Genomic DNA, 14,441 nt, shown 5'->3' with positions numbered 1-14,441 from the left:
TGGGTCATGCAAATCCTTTAATTGGAAAATTATGAAACAAATGGCAAGTGCAAAGAAGGTTTCGAACATGTCATGCTAGAACGATGCCAAATTAATTAATTAATTAATTTTTTTTTTACAATAAAAATTTACAAGGAAAACAAAATAAATAATAAATAAAATTCAATTTTCATTTAAGTCATGCAAACATTTATCACAATCTCATCAAATGTGTTCGGAAAGTGAATAAAATCAAAATCAAAATCAAAATCAAAATAAAAGCAAGACTTAACAAAATAAAATAAAAATAAAAACAAGCAAATAAAAAAATAAAAAAATAAATTAAGGAAAAACCAAATTTACATGCTAAACTCCAATACCCCCAAACCTAGAAATGAACATTGTCCTCAATGTTTAAAATTTAGGCACAAGCAATGTCAAACATAACAATTGAAGGTATTAAAGCAAATAAATAAATAAATAAAACAAAAAACAAAAATAAAATAAAATAAAATAATTACAAAATAAAAAATTACAAAACAAACAAACAAATAAAAAGAAATGAAACAGTAAAACAGTCGAAACAAAAAGCCCTAAACAGACAGTCTTACGCAAACCAAAACCCAAACAATTAAAAGCCCAACCCAAAAGAAAGTTAACCCACCTTGAAACCTAAACAACGGTGAAAACCCGACCCACAATAAAATCCGAAGCCCAGACGTTTATTTTTTATTTTTTATTTTTATTTTTTTTAATTTAAAAAAAAAATGTGCATTGGGAGTGCAAAGAGTGTGATTTCTGAAAGGGAAGAGCGTGGTCCCTGATGCCTTGGTTCCTGGGGAGTCACGGGTGAAAGGGGTGAGGGACGTGTCGGCGTGCAGAGGCAGCAGTCACATCCCCCAAGCCAGAATTATTGGCTTCTTGGGTGAAGCGGGACGACTTTTTCACTAGAAGGTGGTGAAAGGTGAAAATGCAATTAAGGGGGTTGGGAAACGGGTGCGGCGACATATAGAGATAAGCGGTAAGGGCCGCACAGAACTCAGAACCGCAGCGGCTAGGGTTTAGCAGACTAAGTCTATAAAAGGTAAAAAGAAAGGGTAAAAAAAACACAAACTCAGAAACACACAAAAGAGAAAAGAAAGAAAGAAGAAAAGAGAGTGAGAAATCAAATGGCCTCTAACTACCCATTTTCGTTGGATCTCAACCTAGCTCCACCGACTCAGACACGAGGCCAAGCAGCGGCACCAGTATGGATGCCCTACTTTGCTTCCGCACGGGGGCCTGTGACAGTAACTGACTCAATACTCCTGGACAACGATGTTGCCATTGGAGTGGCTAGAAATTTAGTGACTCCTAAAGATATACGTGTTCTGGGGACAAGGGATGACAACCGGGTCGTGAGCGATGCCCTGGCACTGAGCGTGCAGAGTACGGCAACAGTCGCAAGTTTGGGTCATCGCCTACTTGCGAAGTCCCATGAGGTAGAGGTGCTGAAAGGTCAGTTGGCGGCGGAGCGAAGTATGGTTGAGGAGTGTCAGACTGCTATAAAAAGCTTGAAAAGGGAGAGGTCAAGGATAGTGGAGGTGAATCGACACCAGCTAGAAGTATTGCGGGACGAGAATAAAAACCTATCAAAAATGGTAGAGTTGTACTCTCGCGACATGCGAAAACAGCTGGAGGACCTAGACCGACCGGGTAAACGCAAACAAGCAGATCGCGAGAGTAGTTACGCTCAAGCTAAGATTGCGATCTTTGGGAGCTCAAGTGATGAGCCCCAAGAAGCTGTGCGTGAAGCCCCGGAAGAGGACAGCCAGAGGGCCAAACTCAAAGCTCCAATGGTCGAGACACCAAGCACCGAGAAGAAATGATTTCCTACTGCATTATTGTTGTTTTTATTTTATTTTGTTGTTTTTGTATTTTCGTTATTTTGTTTCGGAAATAAAAGAGTAAGGTTGCAGAAACAAAAAGAAAAAGAAAACACACTTCCCAACTAAAATAAAACAAAGACGACAAACGGAAAAGAAAACACATTTCCCTAACTAAAATAAACTAAAGATGATAGCCGAAAGGGAAAAGCAAAAACACAAAGCTCTAGAAAATGAAAGTAACGGGCAAAAACATTAAACACCAGAAAACACGGAGGAAAAAAAAAAGAAAAGTAAAGTAAAGGTGCTCCCCCTTGAAGCGATTAGGTCGAGCATGCCCGGGAAATCCGAAATGGTGTTGGCTCTCTCTCATCAGCATATGTCTATTTAAACCACACCTCTGCAAGCGGATGATACCCAGCATTTCTTCCTGCAAACTCAAGGAAAAACATCAAAAAATTCAGAAGCAAAACAAATGGCATCCTCATGCACTCACCTTGATGATCTCAACCTTGAGCTCTCACTTGCACCACCGAATGCCCAAACAAGGGCTCCTCCAAACACTGTCTTTCCAAACTCTTCATATCATCACGGCACGGCCTCAAACTTTGCTGAGGCAATACCGAACTTTTCTGAGGCATTGTCGAACAAAGCAGTGCTGCTAGGAGGCATGATTAGCAGCAAGCTCACTCCGACAGATCATCTGCATGTGGCACAGAGGTCTGATAAGGCAGCGGTAGAGGAGTCCCACAATTTAACTGTGCTCCACGCGGTCTCCGCTACCAATTTGGGCATGCGATTACTGGCGAGGACAAGGGAGTGTGCCGCGATGAGCGAGGAAATAGTTTCCTTGAAGGCTATGGTGGCGGACTTGCAGAAGCGGCTCTACTGTGCCAATCAGCACGTGGAAGCACTGCAGAGAAAAAATGAGGACCATGTGGAGTTGCTGCAGATTCTACAAGTGCGAGAAAATAGAGGCAAGCCATGATGATGATGGAGATGAAGAAGATGAAGAAGATGATGATGAAGATGATGATGATGTTGTTATTTTGTTATTTTGTTTTTTGGTTTTTGTTTTTTTTTGTTTTTTTGTTTTTTTTGTTTTTATGCAATGTTTGAATTGAAATAAAGTTTGTTTTTAACACTCAGAGAAAAAAAAACTAACTAACTAACCATACCACGTAAATAAATACATAAACTAACTTAACAAAACAAAAACAAAGACTTAACAGAAAAGAAAACAAAGAAAATAAATAAAAAAAAAAAAAATTTAAAAAAAAAAAAAAAAAAAAAAAACTTAATTTAAAAACACACGAATATACAAGCAACTCATGGATGACCAGTTAAGGGCCTCAGAAAACACAGCCAGGGGATCCGGGAAGGTTGGAGGGGTCACAATGGTCCCGCTTAAAACCCAAACTTCTTAGACACCGAAGGTGTCGCCTATAGAACTCCTAGACACTGTATTGACGGAAGTGCTCACTGGAGTTACCATAAGTCAGCTCATATGAAAAATCTTTTTAAAATTTTTAAGATAAGAAACAAAAACAAATTAAGATAAAATGGAACAACAAACCATAAACGAAAATGAACTAAGTACTCTAAACAAATTCAAACAAACAACATAAATTGTTGTACTAAAAGAAACAAACCAATAAACCAAAGAAAAACACAAACAACACTTTCTATCACCCGTTTATCACCATTTGGACAGATTCGTTTCTATGTTTTTCAGCTTCGACCTCTGTTCAGTTTTTAGGCTATAACTTTCCAACCGTAAGTCCAAATTTTACGTTCTTTATATGGTTGGATTCAGCACAGAAAAACAAAGAACTCAACGCGGACCAAAAGGTAAAAACAATGACGGAAAGAAACATAATTCAAAGAAGAGAAAGGATTGAAATGCTCCCCCTTGAAGCGATTAGGTCGAATGTGATGCACTTGGAGGTCGCGACTTCTCCCATTGCTCCACACTTCCCATTCTTATGATTGAGGTTGCCATCTCTCTCCATTTTTATTAAGCTATCATAAATTGCTAAAACAAACACACAAACTTGAAATGGAATTAAAAGGATTAAGAAATAAAAACTAAAATGAAAAGGAAAATCAACACACATCCAATTCCATGCTTCAAAGCAACAAGCACCAATGGGTTGTGTAAGCTGGGACTTAAACCCAGTTCTCTTGCTTGTTGGGCAATTGTCCTTTTCTGTTGGACTACAAACACAACTTGTCCATTAACGTCATTAACTTTAAAACTTGAAATTGTCTAGAAAAACATGAAAATGAAAAATAAAAATAAAACAAGTAGGGAAAAGAAATAGAACCAAACTATGTTGCCAATCCCCGGCAACGGCGCCAAAAACTTGTTGTGTGGATTTCAGCTGCACCAAAATGGATTCAGTTGCATCCTCAACTTGTGATACTCGCAAGTGCACGAGCCGTTTGGTAGTATAGCATATGTAAGTGCGAGGTCGATCCCACGAGGATTGGTGATTGAATGATCCAATTCATTTTCCCTACACAAAACAGAAATGAAAAAAAAAGGAAATAAATAAAACAAGGAAGAAAGAAAATAACTAACTCAAGTAGATAAGTTCCCAAGTTCAATTAGATTAATGGATTGATTCTAGCTAAAGTATGATTAAGCCATGGTGTGTGGTCATAACCTTGTGTTCCTAATTCCCTAATTTGATCATTTGTTGTCTAACCTAAAATTAAGCATTAGGAACCCATTAAGCATAGAAGAACAATTTAAACAACCAAGCATGTATCTAATCCCTGTTGTCGAATGTCCATACATACTCTTCCTATTCATAGTTCAATTCGAATTAAAGCATGGTGTCTACTCTTAATTCAAACCAAGATAGCTAACATGCAAGCCTAAATGGTGATCAATCATTCAAACTAGCATATTAACTTATAAGCATAATGAATAAGAACAAAAACCATAATTGAAACTTGGAAACTTATCAAACTTGAATACTTAAGAAAGAATGTACATTACAAGAAAAATAAATTACAACTAAGAAAACATTAAAGAGAGACTAAGAGAACTTTGAGGAAGAAAGGAGAAGTGTTTGGGAAAAGTGTTTGAGGACATGGAGGCTTTTTGGAGAAGAAAGTAGAAGTAGAGAGTTGTTTGAGAAAGTGTTTGGAGAACATGGAGAATGTTTGTGAACTTGGAGACTTTGGGAACTTAGGGAGTGGAGAGAAAGGTGTTTGTGAAGTGTTTGAGACATGGAGACTTTTGGAAGAGAAGGGAAATGTGTTTGGGAAATTTGGAGAAGGGAGGAGAAGTGTTTGGAGAACTTTAGAGATGGGAGAAGTGTTTGAGAGATTTGGAGAAGAAAATTTAGTAGAATGATCTTATTACAACAATTGAGAACTACAAAGGAAACTAAGAGAATTTGAGGGAGAGAAGGGAAGGGAGCTCTAGAGAAGTGTTTGAGAGCTCCCCCCCTTGGGGTCTGTTTACAAGCTTGGGAAACCTCACTATATATAGGCCTAAGGAAGCTGAAAATCTGAATTAAGTATGGCTAATGCATACAACACTTTGTTTTATAAAATCTGAAATGGTTGATGCACTTCACTAATGCATACAACACTTCCATTATAAAATCTGAAATGGTTGATGCACTTCACTAATAAATCCCACCAGCAGCCCTAGCTCATCTTCATGTCACCATGACCAAGCTTCCAACCAGAAATAATAGCTCATCCTGAGGTCAGCATGACCAGCAACTTCAAGGGCTTACGAATTGGGCTTCCCTTAAGCAAATTAAGACTTTAAGCACTCAAACTTGAAGTTCAGAATGTCTTCTTTCCAGCCATATATCATTTGGGTCAATCCAAGGTCGGAGGAGGAAGTTAAGGCCAAAACAAATTGCTAACTCATTTTGCGCGCTGATAAAATCCATCCTGAGCATGGCTCTGTGTTTGCTAGGTAACAGACTCCACAATTATCCAATGAGGCTGAATTTCGGATATGTTATAGTATACACCCATTGGAACAACTTTCATGAAGAATGTGGCCTCATCCGAGCTATGTAGGTTGCTGAAACAAAGCTTGCAATATGACCTACGAAACTGGGCTGGCAGGGGACTGTAGCCAAAATTGAGTTTGTCTTTAAGCTCTTCATCCATTCATCCAAATTAGGCCCTAACATGCATGGATTGCATCATTTACTATCCAAAGCCCTCATTATTACCTAAAGCTCAATGAACTGAAAGATAAACACAAAAAGGATTAAAAGCACAAGTTTAACTCAAAAACATAACCAAATCATAAGCTAGAAGGGTACAAAATGATATACAATTATGAACCGATCAGCCTGCTCATAACTTCTCACAGTATTTAGCAATCGGAAGCAATCTGATAAATGGGCGTTGCAAAACAATAAACTGTCATCAACGAAAAAGAGGTGAGACAAAGTAGGAGCTCATGGGCCACCGAGACCCCGTGAATACATTTATCTCGCTGAGCCTTTGTTAAAAGTGCTTATAACCCTTCCACACAAAATAGGAAGAGGTACGACGATAGTGGATCCCCTTGCCTTAAACCTCTTGTAGGAAATCATGCCAGTAGGTTACCCCATAACTTTTACCGAATACGAAACAGTTGTCACACAATCTATAATCAAGCTCACCCAACGACTATTGAAGCCCAGTCTTTGAAGCATACCCTCTAAGAAAGGCCACTCAACCCAAACATAAGCTTTAGACATGTCCAACTTAAGAACCATCTTCTTTAACTTGCTGTTACCCCTTCGTTTAATGGCATGTATACTCTCAAATGCGGCATAGATATTGTCAGTAATCAGTCTTGCCAGAACAAAAGTACTTTGAAACTTAGAAATCACGTGAGGCATAATTTTCTTCAAGCGAACTACTAAAACCTTAGAGATAATTTTGTAGAGAACTGAATAGAAACTAATGGGACGAAACTCAGTAATTTGTGTCGGATTATCCACCTACGGAATGAGAGTGATCAGAGTATGGTTGATTTCTTTCACACTTCCCCCACCATTAAGCACTAGTAGATAAAATCTCACCACATCATTACCGACAACATCCCAATATTTCTGATAAAAAAGAGCTGGTAAACCATCCATACCAGGGGATTTCATTGGAAACATTTGAAACAAAGCTCCTTCAATCTCGCCCTGCATAAAAGGCAAACACAACCAACCATTTAGCTCGGAGTAATCACCGATGTCACGACATCTAGTATTCCGTCGACATTCCAATCACCATTTGAAGAGAAAAGCTGTTGAAAATAGCTACAAAAAACTGAGCCCACTGCATTTTAAGAAGAAACCCAAACATTATCTGAATCAAACACTCCTTTTAAAAAAATTCTTGTGCCCCCTGAGTTTCGCATTAGCATGGAAAAACTTGGTATTCTTGTCACCAGATTTTAACCATGTTATACGAGACCATTGCCGCCACAAAGCTTCCTCTCGCTCTAGCAAAACATCCAGCTCATTAGTCAACTGACGTTGATATTGGGTGGCCTGTGGGGTCAATTCATGACCCCGTATAGCGTTTAACTTATCTTGCACACCCCGAATTTTCCTAGGAATAAGTCCAACCTTTTCCATGTTCCAAGACAGCAGAGAAGTCTGACATGACATAATCTTGTCAACCACTATGCCACCCTCACCTTCCTAAGCCTGGGTTATTGTTTCCTAACAACCATCAATAGTAGTCCACATCTCATCAAACATAAAACGCCGTTGTCTCCTTCCCGTATTACTCATTCCAAAGATAAATAAAATAGGTAAATGGTCAGACACAAAGGAATTAATATAATGAGTACGCATATCTAGAAAGGCCAACAACATCTCATCATTAGCCTCCACCCTATCTAACTGGAGCTTTACATTCCCTTCACCTTGCCATTTATTTGTCCATGTAAACTTGTACCCTGTATAATTGATCACCTTTAAGCCACAATCATTAAGAGCCTCGCCAAACTCACGCATCTGTGACATAGGTCTAAAACTTCTTTCCCAATATTCGCTTGCTCGGAGAATCTCATTAAAATCTCCACCAACTACCCACAGTCCATTGCCATTTCCACCCAACCTGCACAATAGCTCCCAAGAATGCTTTCGAAGATTCGTTTCAGGATGACCATAAAAACCCTGTAAACCTGAATCCTATTTGCTCCAACCCTTCAATAAAGACATCAATATGACTTTTTGAGTAGGACCGAAGGGAAACAATAACCTTGTCCTGCCAAAGTATAGCCAAACCTCTAGACATTCCAACACGACCCATACTGAAACACCCTTTCATTCCTAAATGTCTTTGTACTACCTCCATTTGACGCGTCGTCTTCTTAGTCTCCATCAAAAAAGTAACGTGGGGTTGTTTAGCTCTAAGGAAGAACTTTAGAGCGCGGAATGTATGTGGATTGCCCAAACCACACATATTCCAACAGAGGATTGTCATTTCTCATGATGGGCCCATTCCTCGGGACCCACGCCGATTTGGTAGCCATACCAACTATTGAACAGCCTCGAGGATGTACCCCCCTCCTCCTTTTGAACCCCCTTTTTTCCAGATGAAGAAGAACCTTCGTGACAACTAGGAGGAATGGGGATCACATTGTGCGTAGTACTGGTACATTCATTTGGCATGTTATCTGGCACCATCTCTTTAGTTTGGGCCCTTAGAATCTCCTTCCTACGACTCAATCCCAAACTTATTGTCACAGGAACATCACAAAGCATAACAGTAACACCAGATTCTCCATAATGAGGTACTTCCCAAAGAAAATCAGATGTCAACCTTCTCTTCTTGGAGAGGGACCTCTCAGGGACTTTGTGCAGGGTATCATCTGAACCCAATGAGATATCCTTATGAGTAGCGAAGGCCACATAGTGCGAACGAACAGTCTCTACAGGTGAAACATGACTCCTTGAAGCTACGTCCTTTATCGACGTCTTCCACCTCCAATATTACTCTTTGTCAATAACCCCTGAATTTTTGAATTCACACCCAAACTCAACGTGATCCAACCTACCACAAAATAAACAGAAAAAAGGAATTCTTTCATATTCTATTTCGTAGGGTTTGGCAAGTTCATCCGGTATAAGCCTCAAAGTAACACAATGTTTCAAAGGTTTCATCACCTTTAAACCCACTCGAATATGCAGGAAACTCCCCAAACAATCACCATTAAGTCCCTTATCTACCATAACAAAGGTCCCCAAAAAATTCCCAAGTTTTTCTCCCATTGTTGGAGTAAGGAAAAGAGGTGGGATAACCCTAACCCTAACCCAGAAATTTTGTAAGTCCCTCAGAACAGTATGGGGATCAACCCTGCCATCAGTTGCCGACAATAACAATAAAGCCTTATCAAAAGTCCATGGTGATCCCCTCATCACCCTTTTACGATCGAGGTCACTTTTGAAAGAAAATAGAAGATGTTTAGAATCCTCCAAGGTAACAGAAGAGAACTTCTCCCGTTTATGCCGAATATGCTTCAGCATTCCCACCAAGGAATCCTTGTGATAGTCTTTAGTCGTTAGCAACCGCCCCACCAAGAGAAAGCGAGTCGCTTTTACGCCATCGAGATCATCAAGACCAACAACTTCGACAGCCTCTGCATTCGAAATCGCAAGATATCTGGTAAGCCCTTGTGTAATCCCATCGATAGGATCCATTAGCCTCAGAAAAAGCAGCTCACAACCAAGACTTTGAGAAGAAACTCAAATCCAGGCGACCAAACCAAACCCTGAGATAAAAAAACTCAAACCCCGTCAACCAAAATATCACTAACACCACCACCAAACGATGGGAAACCCTGTAGACGTTGAGAAACCCCACAAATGATGAGAAACCCAACTCTAGCACACCACTCAGACAGTGAGAAACCCCGGCAGCCAAACCAGCACCAAGTCCACACAGAAGGTTGCAACGAAGGACCAAAACCCTATTTCCTAACCCTCCGTTTGGATGCGGGAAAATAACTCGGAATTTAGCTAAAAGTCGGGAATTTAAGAGAAGAAATTGACAATTCCCTTGTTTGGCAACTTAAGAGCGGAATTTATTAAATGACGTGCGGAAAAAATCATGGAAATTGAGGCATCAAATTCCCGAGTTTAATTTCCACCAAAATAGACGTCATTTCACAATTTCCATAGTGCGAGAATTCATAATTTCCATGGAGCCAAAACTTAAATAAATAAATAAAAGGCCAAACTTTTCATTAAAAAATAAAATTAAAAAAGAAAGTGCCAAACTTAAAAACAGGGCCAAGTTTGGAACAGATTGCTTTGTCCCTTTATAAACCTATGAAACCCTGGACAACAGAACATTTGAAGAGTTTATCCGTGCTGATACTAAGAACCTTGATCCAGCAGAGGTATATGCTGAAGTACAAGCAGTACCAGGTCTTAGTGAAAATGAACAACTCAAAGCATGTGCTTGGCTGATAGAAAATGACAAACAATTTCAGATGCTGAAGGCACTCCCAATGGAGAAAAAAGAGAGTAAGTTGTTGATGTTTATTGCACGTGGGGAGTGATTTGGTTTGCTAATATGCTCTGTTTGTTTAAGTTGAGTTATTTAGTTCATCAAACGATATGTTATTTTATACTTCGAGGAATACCTTCTATGTCGGTTATCAATTTTTTTTTTCTTTCGAAATATTTAATTTCTGTCATTTATAATTTATATGAGATATCCAAACATTGAAATTTTCAATTTCTGTTATTTACAAAATCCGACATACATAAATCCAAACATTGAAATCTTCAATTGCCATAAATTGAAATGACGGAAATCTAAATTCCGTCATTTTAGAATTCTATGTAATTGGCAATCCCTTCATCCAAACAGAGCATAAATGCTTGATGTGTAACATCCCACATCGATCAACGGAGAGAGGGTGATGTCCCTTATATGTACATGCCTACCTCCATCTAGCATGAGGCCTTTTGGGAGCCCACTGGCTTCGGATTCTATAGGAACTCCGAAGTTAAGCGAGTTTGGGCTATAGCAATCCCAGGATGGGTGACCCACTAGGAAATTGCTCATGAGTTCCCAGAAACAAAACCTTGAGGACAGGGGGCCCAAAGCGGACAATATCGTGCTATGACGGAGCCGATTCGGGATGTGACATGATATATCTAAACTATGATTTGTCTTGTTAGATTTTTGAACTTAATTATGTCGTAATAGTTATTGCCTTCACTCAAAATTTTCCATTTATCTACACTAACACCTGTCATTTTCCAAATTTGTACCAACAAAGTTAAAACCCTTGCAGAAACAAAACCTTGAGGACAGGGGGCCCAAAGCGGACAATATCGTGCTATGACGGAGCCGATTCGGGATGTGACATGATATATCTAAACTATGATTTGTCTTGTTAGATTTTTGAACTTAATTATGTCGTAATAGTTATTGCCTTCACTCAAAATTTTCCATTTATCTACACTAACACCTGTCATTTTCCAAATTTGTACCAACAAAGTTAAAACCCTTGCAGAGGACAAGAAAGAACAAAAGCCACCTCTACAGCATAGCCAACAAGAGAAAGATCCCCTTCTAACAGACATCAATGCAAAAAAAAACTCCTTCCACCACCCCGTAGCATATATATAAAGACATGTCCAAACTCTTTTGAACAATGAACAACTCAAAACTACTGATATTCTGATTGTTGTTTGGTTTATTAAAATATGGTCAATATTTTAACATGACAAGTAGCATATAAAACATGTTATTAGTCCATTTTTTGTAACTTAAGCTTGCTAAACAAAGCATGATGCTGTTCACCCGTTTTGATTTGTTTCCTGTGATGGTAGGGTAAAGTTCCCCATTAATACGAAGACCATGGTTGGTCAATAAATTAACTTTCTTTGTGTGTCGAGCGTGCCATCGTTAGCAATTTTTCAATTCTAACAGACTTTGAGAGTAAAAATAATTTGCGTCCCAAGCTATTGACTTTTGAACAAACGATTGTGAATTTGGGTGAGGAATATCTCCCAAGTAAGTTCTTTTCTATGCCTTAGACTGGTAAAGACTTCACAATTTTTCACAGTATAAAACTGGTAGTTCTGGCCAGAATGAATGATAACAGAGTGAACTGCTTTCAGGCAGAACTCCCCTTTACAGAGCTTAAAAAGGGAAAACTGACTATAAAAAGATAAAAAGAGGGATGTGCTTCCATTTCTGTATGGGTAGACGCCTCTGTTTTGGGCTGGACTGGGTACGCCTGTGCTGGACTGGACTTTCAACAACTTCAACTGCTAGGCTTCAGCTGCAAATCGATACCAAAGCTTGAGTTTGGCAGAGCTTTAATCTATTTCAAGCCCTGGAAGGCTTTTGGATGGGCAGAACTGGGACTCCTCTAGTCTGAAAGGGGCAGAAGTGGCTGGACTTTGAACTGGAACTGTACTGTGGTAGCTGTGCTGCTTAATCAGGGCTCTCCATAAAATTGTCGAGGTTTTCGTTTTTGTGGAAAACTCAAACTCTGCTTGCCTTGATTTTGTTGAACCAAATTTGTAACGAGAGGAATCTCGTTTTGCTATTTTGTGAACTGGGATTTAAATCAGACGCAATGTTCTAGCTGTCTTTGCTGGAAAAAGCAGGATGATTATGCAAGCTTGTCGTGAAGCTTTTTGAGATTGAAATGCTTCAGACTTTGGGTTCGTTTGAATCTGTTTGAAGACTTTCTGGATCAAGTGATCATCTTGAGGGTTTTGTCTTTTGACTGAGTTTTTGGTTGGGTTGATTGATTGTTTTAGACTGTTCACCTCCTCTCATTTTTATAGACATTGCTGGAGTGGGATTTTTCTAATCTTTTAAAAAGAAATGGGCGGCAGATTCTTTAAAACAAGATATTTCTATTTTCTAAGTGTTTTAAAAAGGGAAGTTATCCTTTTGTAGCAAGTAAACCGTCAACAGTCTGTTTTCTAAAGCCATCACTTCCTGTTTTCTTCCTTTTTACGATTTCAAGACTGCTGTGATGGTTAGTTTGATTTTCCAGATGAAAGACTTTCTGTATCCCACTTATCTCTTTAGAAAATGTAGTCTGCCTATCTCTTGGAAGTGATGCCTGCCGATTTTTTTGTTTATAGAAAAGGATTTTGATCCTACTTTCCCTGTAAAAGACTGGAGAAATCCTTCTGCAAAGAATATCTTCATTAACTCCCTGTAATATCTAGTCGAAATTGTTGACTTTTCAACGTCAGATAGTCACGTGGGTTCCTTCTGTTTGCTTTGTTCCTGGGCTTTCGAGAGAAAGGGTAAAGCTGTTTTTGGGGTTAATTTGTTTCTTGCAAGGTCCAAGCCATTTGTATAGTTTCTGGGCCTTTAATTTTGCATATTTCTTTTTGGCTCTAGTCATTTGGTGGCTGTCAAAAATGGCGTGGGCTTTTTGACTTTGGACTGGGCGCCCCAAATTTAGGCCCAAACAGATGGCACTATTTAGATCTCCATCTTTATATAAATAGTACCATTTTCCCTATATATTTTCACGACTTTGTACACATTTCACACGGTTTTAAAACTCGCAGCATCGTGCGGGTGCCATTGCTTGTTATGTTCTATAACATAACACTCTTGTTCTTTAATTTAACCATTATCATGAACTCCAATATGTGGAATCATGATTTTAGATCTTTATAATCGAAGATAATGTCATAAAGAGTTAGTAGCAATATTCGGTATATTTTTCTGATTTTTAATTATTTTTTAATGAAGTTTTTAGGGTTTAGAGTGTAGGGTTTAGCGAGCTTCCAATTGCATATTAACATTACAGACTGGGCCCGATGCTGAAACTAATTGGGGGCATGTTTGGTATGCCTCACTGTACTGGACTGGGTTAAATAGCACTTGAAAACCCATGTTTGGTAAAAGGAGGACTAACGTAAATGAGATTAAATAGTCTAACAGTAAAAAAATTGCCTCACTCGCTCGTCCAATTAGCGAACTTGAAACATGGTTCGCAAAATAGCAAGCTCACTAAACAGAGCATGCGAGTTCGACGGTAACCAATTTCTTCGTCTTTTTCACCTAGAATTGTCACCACCATATACCCAGCCGAACCACCAGAATCACCACATACAGTCGTCAAACCCAGTCACTCGAACCATCCACCACCAATTCAAACCCAACCACTCGAATCAATCACCACCAATTCAAATCTAGTGGAACCAAAACCAAAACCCAAATTTTTTCAATATTGAACCCAAATTCAACCACCACTGTCAAACCCAATTGAACCTTCGGAAAAATCATCAACCATCGACCATGGCTCAATGAAACCAGATGGAGATTTGTGACTTCGAAGGAGATGAAAATCTGACTTCAAAGGGGAATAAGAGAGAGAAAATGATATGGAGGCAGAGAAAGGTTGGGAGGGGGAGATAGAAAAGGAGAGAGAATGAAAGGGATATCATTGTATCAATATTGGAGAAAAAAAGAGATAGAACCAGAGAGTGAGATCGGGAGGAAGAGAGAAACAATAATAAAGAAAGGGGGTCTAGGAAGGAAAAAGAAAAAGAGAAAGGGGAAAAAAGGAAGACAAAAAAGACAAAAAAGACAAAAAAGACAAAAGAGGAAAAAGAAAAAAGA

The sequence above is a fragment of the Prunus avium genome, chromosome 4 (assembly GCF_965620075.1).
Source record: "Prunus avium chromosome 4, drPruAviu1.hap1.1, whole genome shotgun sequence".
NCBI classification, from domain to species: Eukaryota; Viridiplantae; Streptophyta; class Magnoliopsida; order Rosales; family Rosaceae; genus Prunus; species Prunus avium.
The sequence above is the reverse complement of the archived record's forward strand: the minus strand, read 5'-3'. Positions refer to the sequence as shown.